This window comes from Ciconia boyciana, chromosome 18, assembly GCF_034638445.1.
Source record: "Ciconia boyciana chromosome 18, ASM3463844v1, whole genome shotgun sequence".
Classification (NCBI taxonomy): Eukaryota; Metazoa; Chordata; class Aves; order Ciconiiformes; family Ciconiidae; genus Ciconia; species Ciconia boyciana.
Window position 1 is genome coordinate 1,352,955 of NC_132951.1, and position 8,795 is coordinate 1,361,749.

The following is an 8,795-nucleotide window of genomic DNA, read 5'->3' on the forward strand; positions in this document are numbered from 1 at the left end:
AATTTCCATAACAAAACTACCTCGTGTGACATCCTGTTTATCATCTCAAAGGGATTGTGTGAAAAACAAAATACTGCCAGTGTTGTTGCCAGCAAAGAACTGGGGGGGTGATGGCTGGAGCTTGCTTTCCCTTCCCGTGGGTTGTGGCTGGGTTCCGGTCGCTGCCGCAGCATTTCAGCCTGCGGGTGATGGTTTTGACCTTGCATCCCACCTGGACCCCCGGGAAGGCGCTGGGCTGTGCACGCCGTTCTCTCGCCCGGCACCGGTGTGCCGTGGCGGTGCCCCGCCGCAGCCACTGCCGCGCCGAGCCGCTGTTCACAGCGCGGGCAGCGTCCTGCGGCTGCGGCCGTGTGTCCCTGCACGGTGCGAGGCGGAGGCCTGCGCCCCACTGGGGAGGGCTGAGCTCTGGCATCCCTCCCGGTGGAGCGCAGCCCCTGCCTGCAGCCGCGGGGCGGGACGTGGCTCTTGCCGGTTTGTTTTTTGTTGGTGCCCGTCAAGCCACGGGCCCGGTTCCAGCTCTGTCGTGGTGCGGACGCGATGCAGAGGCTGCGCTTGTAGCCTGGGACCTCGCAGAGCCCTCGTGCGTACGTCCTGGGTGGAAACGTGCTGGGCAGCTCAAGGAGGGAGCGGGTCCGGTTTGCCGCCGTGTGCTTGTCGGCCCATCGCTGGTTTGTGGGACGTTTCCAAGAAGGGTTGGTCCCGGTCTTCGGGTCCTTCCGGTGATGTTCCAGGTGATGGTTTCTCCCAGTAAAACACTTCATTTTTCCCATGATCCCTTGTGTAAATCAGGGAAGCAGGATGTTGCCTCGGCATGACACACGGTGAACGTTGGCACGCTCGGAGCCGGGGCCGGGGCAGGAGAGTGTGTCCGGCTGCTGCCGCCCTCGCCCCGCAGCACCCGAGGAGGAGCGGGCACCGTGCTGCGCCTCTCGGGAGCTGCCTTTCCGTCACTACGCTACGACCAAATGAATGTTTCTGCCGGCACGTCTCGGGCGCGCCGTGGCACAGCCGGTCCCCCTTGCGTGGCGGGACCGGCGCGGGTCCGTGTCAGCCCGACCTGCCCCTGCTCCGCTGCTCTGCTCTGTGACTTGACTACCTGTGGAAATGTGACCAATAAGTGTTGAACGCATGTTTAGCGAGTGTTAGCTGTATGAACTAATAAATGTGAATTGTTCTGCACCGGTGGTGTCCGCTGTTCGCTTGCACTTTCCCCTTTCAGCAGCGGCTCTCCCTCGGTCAGCAGGGTGACGGGCCGGGTGGCAGCCACGGCTCTGCCCTGCCTGCCGCTCTCCTGCAGTGGGGCAGCCAGGGCTGGAGTCGTTTGTGGCCCTGGGGAAGGCCTTGGTGCTGTTGGTGTGGCTGGGGGCTCGGGCGGGCGCACGAGCCCTGCCCTGGGCAGCCGGCAGCGTGGACTGGCAGCGGCCTCAGCTAAGGGCAGGGTCGGCGGGGGGCCTGCACCTGGGGGGGACACGAGCAGGAGCAACGTGAGAGCGAAGGTTCGCACGGTGTCCTGGGCCCTGCCGTGCGATGGACGCGGTGGTCCCCTTCCCCTGCCCAGGCCAAGAGAGGAGAAGGCAGGAGGATGGGTTTTCTCCGTTTGGTCGTTGCACCGTTGCAGCCGGGGCTGCCCGCCATGTTACATGTGGCATGGCCACGCCACCGCTGTCACCCGGGGGGTTCCTATCCATGGGATGGCCGGAATACGCGGTGGTTTGGGTGGGCAGCTGTGGCCACGGGCGCGGCGGGAGGAGGGTTTGCACCAGCAGCAGGAGGAGACCCGTGCGGCGACGGCTGCTGCAGGCAGGAAGAATAATCCAAACAAGCAAACACACCAGAAATCCTTGACCAGCGTGCTCTGGAGAGAAACGGCAGAAATCATTTCACAATCTGCCACATCGCTGAAGTGGGTGCGTGTTAAAAGATTAAGCAGCACTTTCCATATTTACATTTCTGCCCCTATTAGCGAGCGCACGTTAAGGCCCACGCGGGGAGACGCTGCGCTGCTCCAAGTGAGCAGCCGGCCCCTGCGCTCCGCTGCTCCGTCCCGTGGGGCTGCCGCGCTTTCTGCGTTGCTAAACTCATAAAAATGGAAATTCTTCCTTTTTAATGTTTAGGAGCTCTTGTGCTTAAGGCCGTTTACGATTTTTTTTTTTCCACTTATTTTAATAAGGGGAGATTCTATGGCAAAGAAATAGCAGTTAAGTCTCTTCTGGCACACAGGGATGCAGCCATCCCCGTATTTTTCCTGAGCTGAAGGATTTCGTCACCAGTGGAGCTCCTGGGTTTGAACACGGCGCTGCTGGATTGTAACAAGCAGTTTTTGTGGGGGGCAGAGCCTGTTCCCAGCCGCAGGGCAGAGGGGTGCGGGCTGAGAGCCTGCTTTCCTTCGCTGGCCAGTTTTGGGGTGCTTTCTTTCCATCGCTTGCCCTTTTGCTGTGACCCCTGGCTGCGGGGTAGCCGGCCCGTGGCTCTGCCATCCCTGTCGGGAGGCTGAGGGGCAGCGCTGCCGGGTGTCTGCCCTCGGCCCCCTTGGTGGGTGCGTGTCCCACCGGGGGAAGGCTTGTTCCTGGGGCAGGGCGGGTGGGTGCAGAGCTCAGCCCTCCCTGGCCGCGCTCCCAGGAGAGGCTCGGCGGCTCTGGGTCCTGCCTGGAGCAGAGGGGTCCCTGCGAGGGCAGGGCTGTCCTCCTGCAACCGGCTTTTGTGCTTAGGAAATTCCCCGCTATCCGTTCTCCAGAGACAACAGAAATCCGCTTGTTCAGACTTAAAAAGGGGCTTTGGTCCGGGGAGCAGGGGACGGTCAGAAGAGCTGTCTCAAAACTCAGGCCAAGCCAGGAATCTGGCGGCGCAGTGCTCTGCCCTGGCCTGGGCCCGTGACAGTCGTTTGCAGCCAGGCGAAGCGGCCGTTCCCCCAGGCTGGAGCACTGCGCTTGCAAGAATCCCTCACAGCAGATGCAATGAACGCGTTGGACCACAAATCAGCACTGAGCACGTTCAGCCTCGCCTGAGGTCTGGTCCTGAGCTTGCAGCAGGACAGCTCACTTTTGGGGAGGATGCTTCTTCCAGCCATGCGTCATGACCTCGCGCTGTCCCACGGTCCCTGCGCGTTCCCTTTCCGAGGGCATCGCAGGAGCAGGCGCTGAGCAGAGGGGAGAGGGAGGAGGCGGCCTAGTTCAGGAGGGGGAACTGCTCCAGCAGCCCATCTCGAGGTGTTTCTGCAGAAAAGCTCCCCGCTGATGCTGGCCCCAGATGTGCTCCATCTCCCCCAGTACCTCCACAGACCTCACGGCTGCGCTGCCTCTGCCCCTGCCAGGCTGCTCGCCGCAGGGTGCCCGTCTCCCCCCGAGGTCCCCGCTCCCCTCCACGGCACCGTGCCTACACCATCCGCACTCCTTCCGGAGGGTTTATCGCATCCTCGCTTCAATCCTGGCATGAGCCGTGCTGCCCCACTCCTCTGCCGAGCGCTCTCACGTCTCCTGCCCTCTCTATTGTGTTAATTTTTCTTATTTACAGCGGTTCTCCTCCTCCACGGTGCAGCTCGAGCAGCTTTGACGCTGCACCACCCTGGATTTATTCCCCGTAAGGGGGCCCTGAAGGTCAGCACCAGGGGCTCCCCGGGAGATGGCAGAGGATGCTTTGCACACGTGGGGCGATGGGTTTGTCCTCGCCTTCAAACCAGGCGAGAGGAGCCGCTGGAGCTGCACCGGGGTGGCCTCTCCCCTCGCCCCGCGCTGGCACAAAGGGCTGCCTGGAAAGCAAGGGTGGAGTGGGAAAAGTACCAGCACATTTTAATTTTCAGCTCAACCTCTACTGACCACTGTATTTTGATTAGAGCTCTGCTTCCTTTTCATCTCGGTGCTCGGGCTGGTGACAACTGCCACAGCCTCGTGCGCGCAGTGCAATAGTTTATCACCGAAGGCCAGCCGCTCTATGAATTCAGAGCCAGTGCTGAACAAATCACGCTGTCACTAACGTCAAACTTGTTAACCTGATCTTTGGTGGATCACTAGTGTCAACATTGCATGGGACATACATTATCAGGCCCAAGGACTTTGGGAGATGCGTTTGTCAGGCTGCTCTGTCACAGTCCCACTCTTGACCTTCGCAAAGTAACTTTCAAGGATAAGCTGCTTTCCTCTTGAAAAGAGTTGCTGTTCCCAGGAGTGTCACCCCATGGCCACTGGCCAGGACAGGGCTCAAGGTGAGGCTGGGTCACCACGCCTGTGGTGGTAGTGTCAGCCCAGCAACGGGTGAAGAATCTACTGGGATGGTCCTGTGGGCTGTCCTCCAGGGCTGGGCACGGGCTGCGGAAAGGACTTCCATTGATGCTCCTCACCGGCCACATCTCTTCCCTGAACTTCTTGTCACCCCGTTGCTCTCACATGTCTCCTCATCTCTCGCCCAGTCTCTGTCCCTCTGGAATTCAAACCTGGAAACCAGTCCATTGCATGCCGTAGACTGGTGGGTCTCCTTTTAGTTGACCATCACGAGTCTCATGTCTCGGTTTGCCAAGTGCAGGTGCAAGAATTGCTCTTGGCGTTTCTGACGGGGTTGGTCACCGCTGCAGAGGTCACACAAAGGATGGGCCACCACAGCTGGCACGGTAACAGCATGCTCGAGAGGTGTGTGCTCCCGGTAAGTTCCTGCCCAAGCTCCCGGGAGCAGTTGGGTTTCTTGGTACCTTTGCTCGGGCTGGTGGCATCCCCTCCCTGCAGCCCCCGTGAGCTGGAGGGGAGCGGTGTCACAATGCCGCAGGGCGGCCTGGGCACCCTGCACGGAGCTGCGTGGTGGCGGGGCCGGCGGGGTAGGACAGCGCCGGAGCAGATGCGGCTCGTGGCTGGATGGACCTCGAGGCAGGCATTGGATTCAAGCTCTGCATCGCTGTCCCTGTGGGCTGACCCGGCTAATCAGCTGTGAAAGAGAGAGAGAAAGCTGGAGAGAAATCTTTCTCTCTGCTAACCTCATCACAATAAAGATTCCTATAAAGAGCTTTTATCCTTGAAGAAAATGAGGCACATAAGCAGGAGTAGTAAACAAAAGGCTGTCATTTTGACCCAGGAGTGCTTCATGTTGTTGGCAACTGCCAAGAGGAAACATAAAGAGAGGCTGCATCCAAGTCCCAATTATGCAGAACTATGTGACTGATATGTCAATGAGTCCCCCCGGGAGGAGACCACCAGCGCTTCCAGGCACTGCCTGCACACCATCTGCACACGCCGCCATGCGCCGGGCCCGCCCGCACCCCCGAGCGAAGGCGTGCGTGGCATCGGAAGAATGCAGGGGACAAGGTAATGTCATCGGGAACGCTATCGCCAAAGTCCTCGCCGCGCACACGTTATCGGCATGGGCCCCGGAGTCAGGGACTGCGGGCAGCTGGTGGTGCAGGCAGTGAGATCTGGCAAACAGTAGTGCTGACCACACCTGCCGCAGGCACGCTCCGGGAACGTGGCGCAGGCAGGAGGGCTGCCCCGCCGCCGATAAGCTGAGTGGATGGAGATAAAATCCAAGAAGGAGATATGCTTTGCTGAGCATCAAGGCTACGCACCAGCACGGAGCCAAAGCATGGCTGCGTCCCACAGCAGGTGGTGCGGCTCCATGGGCTCTGGCTGAGCCACGGCTGTGCCGGCCCCACAGCCCGGCTGGGAGGAGATGGGGCAGGGCAGTTGCTGGCTTTGGTGGCAGACGTGCCGGTGCTTGGGCCCATCGGGAGCACGAAGCAGGGGCTGTGCCGGTCCCTTGGCCATGGCAATGCTGCAGCAGGGCAGTGACTTTGGGGCCCATCCCCGGCCCCGAACAGCAGCCGTCCCTTCCCCAGCACATCCCCAGGGACTGATGTGGCTGGAAGCCCAGGGCCGCCCTGTCCCTCCCTCATGGGTGCTGTGGCCACCAAAATGTCACCCCAGGCTGCACCTCCTCCCTGTCCCTAGGGACCCCTGGGGCTGCGCACAGCCTTCAGCACGGGCTCCGCGTGTGCTGGCTGCTCCTGCCTGCGTGGGCACGCGCTGCCCGGGTTATCCAGCGTCCCCGCAGGCACCACTGGTCCTGAGTTCCCAGCGCAAGCCCAGCACAGGGCAGGGAAGGGAGCGGCAGCACCGGCAAGAGGTCGGTGCTGCCGCTGCAAAGGGCCCCCGTGTTGGTGCTGGCACCGGTGGTGCAGAGGGACCTGGCCGTCCCCGGTGCCGGAGCCCTACGCACCCGCCCTGCCCGGAGCCGGCTCTGCCCAGCCCCTGCGCGGCCACGCCGGAGCGCGTGTTCCCAAATCCGCCCTCCGGCCACCGCTGGCCGGGGACCTGCCGGGCTGCACCACGGCCCATGTACTGGCCCTGACCCGGGGCCGCACGCCCGCTGCAGAAGCCGGGCCACGGCCTTGGCAAGGGCCCGTGCAAAGGAAAGTGCCCAAGGCCGGCGGGGACGTATTTACCCCTGAAAGCACCTTGCTGCAAAAATAGCAAGCGGCCAGCGTGAGGCCGGGGCTTCCCGGGGGAACAATGCCCGGCGGGAGGAAGCGGCCGCGGCTGCCCCGCAGCTTCATCCCCGCCTCGTGTGGTGCTGAGCCGCGAGCCGCTGCATGCCGGCCCGGCAGGGACCTTGAACCTGCCACAGATTTATTTTCTCTGACATTGGCATCGCATCGGAACATCTGGCATGCGGCTGATAATTGCTGGGGATCGGGGCGGAAGTCGCTCTGGGCCTGGAGCTTCTTCCAGAGCTCTGTTTTCATTAGTTTGTCTTCTCTCTTCAGCTGCAGAGTGAGGAAAAAACAAGCAGGGCTGCGCAGCTCGCTGCTCCCGCTCCTCTCGCCGCGGCCGCAGCACCGGGGGCTCCCTGCTCCCGCCGGCACGGCGTGAGCGTGCCACGGGGCCCGTCACTGTTGTGCTGTGTCAGGGCTGCACCCTGGCCAGTGCTGAGCGGGGATGAGCCTTTCCCCGACCCGGGAGCCCGGGATTGTGGGTCCTGCCACACCGCGCTGGGTGCCAGCGCAGGGGCTCGGGGCCGTGGCAGCCAGCCCACTGGCAGGGCCGTCGTCGCTGTGGGACAAGGCGAAGAGCGGGGCCCTCTGCACAAACACACAGGGAGACGCCGCGGTGATGGATGGCCGGAGCGTGGGGCCGGCGGCGGGAGCAAGTCCCCGCTCCAGCAGGATGGGAGGTGTCGCTTGTGGCCTCTTGCCCCCGCGCCTGGCCTTGCTGCCCTCGTGTTTTCGCAGGGCAATTGGAAACCCAAGCCCTGCAGCCAGCGCGGTGCCCACGGGTCAGGATCGAACCCGGCAATGGAGGGTGGGAGAGCCCATATGCGGCAGACGCCTCCACTGCAGGGGCTTGGCTGCCCTGCCGCGTCCCCGGCAGAGGGGACTCACTTTCCTCCAGTGCCGTTTCAGCACATGTGGAGCTGCTGGCTGTGGGTGCCGCGAGTTCGCAGGGAGCCCGGGCACAGGGCCCCACGCATGGAGGAGCCCCTTCCCACCCTCCCTTGCGGAGGAGACCCCTCGGGGCCAGGGAGGCCCCGGCTGCAGGTCCTGGTGCTGGGTGGGTGCAACGGGCTAGCGCTTCTCCCGAAGGCGTCCTGCCCAGCGCCCGCGGCCCCCTCCCTCCTGCCCCGGGCCGTAAATCAGCGTGGCCGTGGGTGCTGGCGCGCTCGCCGCCGCCCGCCAGTGCCCCCCGCCTCCCCACGGGGTCTCTCTCCCCTGGCGCGTTATCTGCCGCGGGGGTCCCACTTATCTCCGCTGTCACTTTCTAATGCTAGTTTATGGGCAGCGTTTTGTAGCTTAATTATGATGTTTTTCAGCGCGGTCACGTGGCCACAGAAGCCAATAAGGCACCGAAGTGGGTCCATCCCAGCTGAGCCTGGCCCCCGCGGGGAGGAGATTGGCCGGTGTCCTGCCTGGGGCGGCGTGTGCGCAGCCAGAGCCCCGACACCTTCCCAGCGGACACGGGTCCCATAAATCCCCCAGCCCGCTGCGGACGAGGCAGCGGTGCCCAGCACCCCACGGAGGCTCCTCGGGCAGCAGCTCCCGGCCAGCGGCACAAGCGAGGCTCTCCTGCCGTGCCGGCCCCACGCGCAGTGGGGCGTGCAGCTGCCTCGTGGTGAGTATGTGGCCGTGGAGAGAACCGCGGTCCCCCCGCCCCACCCGTCTCCCACCCGCTGCCGCCATTCCCCGGCACAGCAGCGGCCGAGGCCGGAGCTAGGGACATGGCAGGGCTTGGCGAGGAAGTGGGAGCTGTGCGTGGGCCTCCGCTTCCCGTCCCGTCCCCATCAGCGGGCGTGGGGATGGAGGCTCTGCTCAGCCTTGGCCCCTCGGCCATGCTGCTGCCCAGAAATGACAGATCTGGCTGCCGAGGGGCTCTGGGAGCCCAGCCTGGAGCAGCCAGTGGTGGCTGGGGGTCCCTGGTCACCCCAGCGCTGCATGTTACCCGTGGGAGCGCAGGCAGCCCCTGCACCCTGGAGCAGGCGTGGGAGGCAGCCAGGACCCCTCGGTGCCCGGGGCTGGCTGAGCCCGCGTCCCTTCCCCATCCTGCGCTGGCGGGCGCCGCAGCCCTCGGCTCTGCGTTGCTTTTGTTCCTCACGGTGTTTGCTCGGCTCTTCTCCCGATCCACGGCCCCTCCTGGGCTCCTCTTCCCGGATGGCAGGTCCTGCTCCGCAGCTGCCCGGCAGCTCCCCCGGGAGCTCGCAGCGAGCGCGGGGGCCGTGGCCGAGGGGCTCTGCCGGCGGTGGGAGCACTCCTTCCCAGCCGAACGGCGGCTGACCCACACCAGGGGCTGCTCTGCTGCTATTCTTAGCCTGGGCTCGATTCCTGGTGG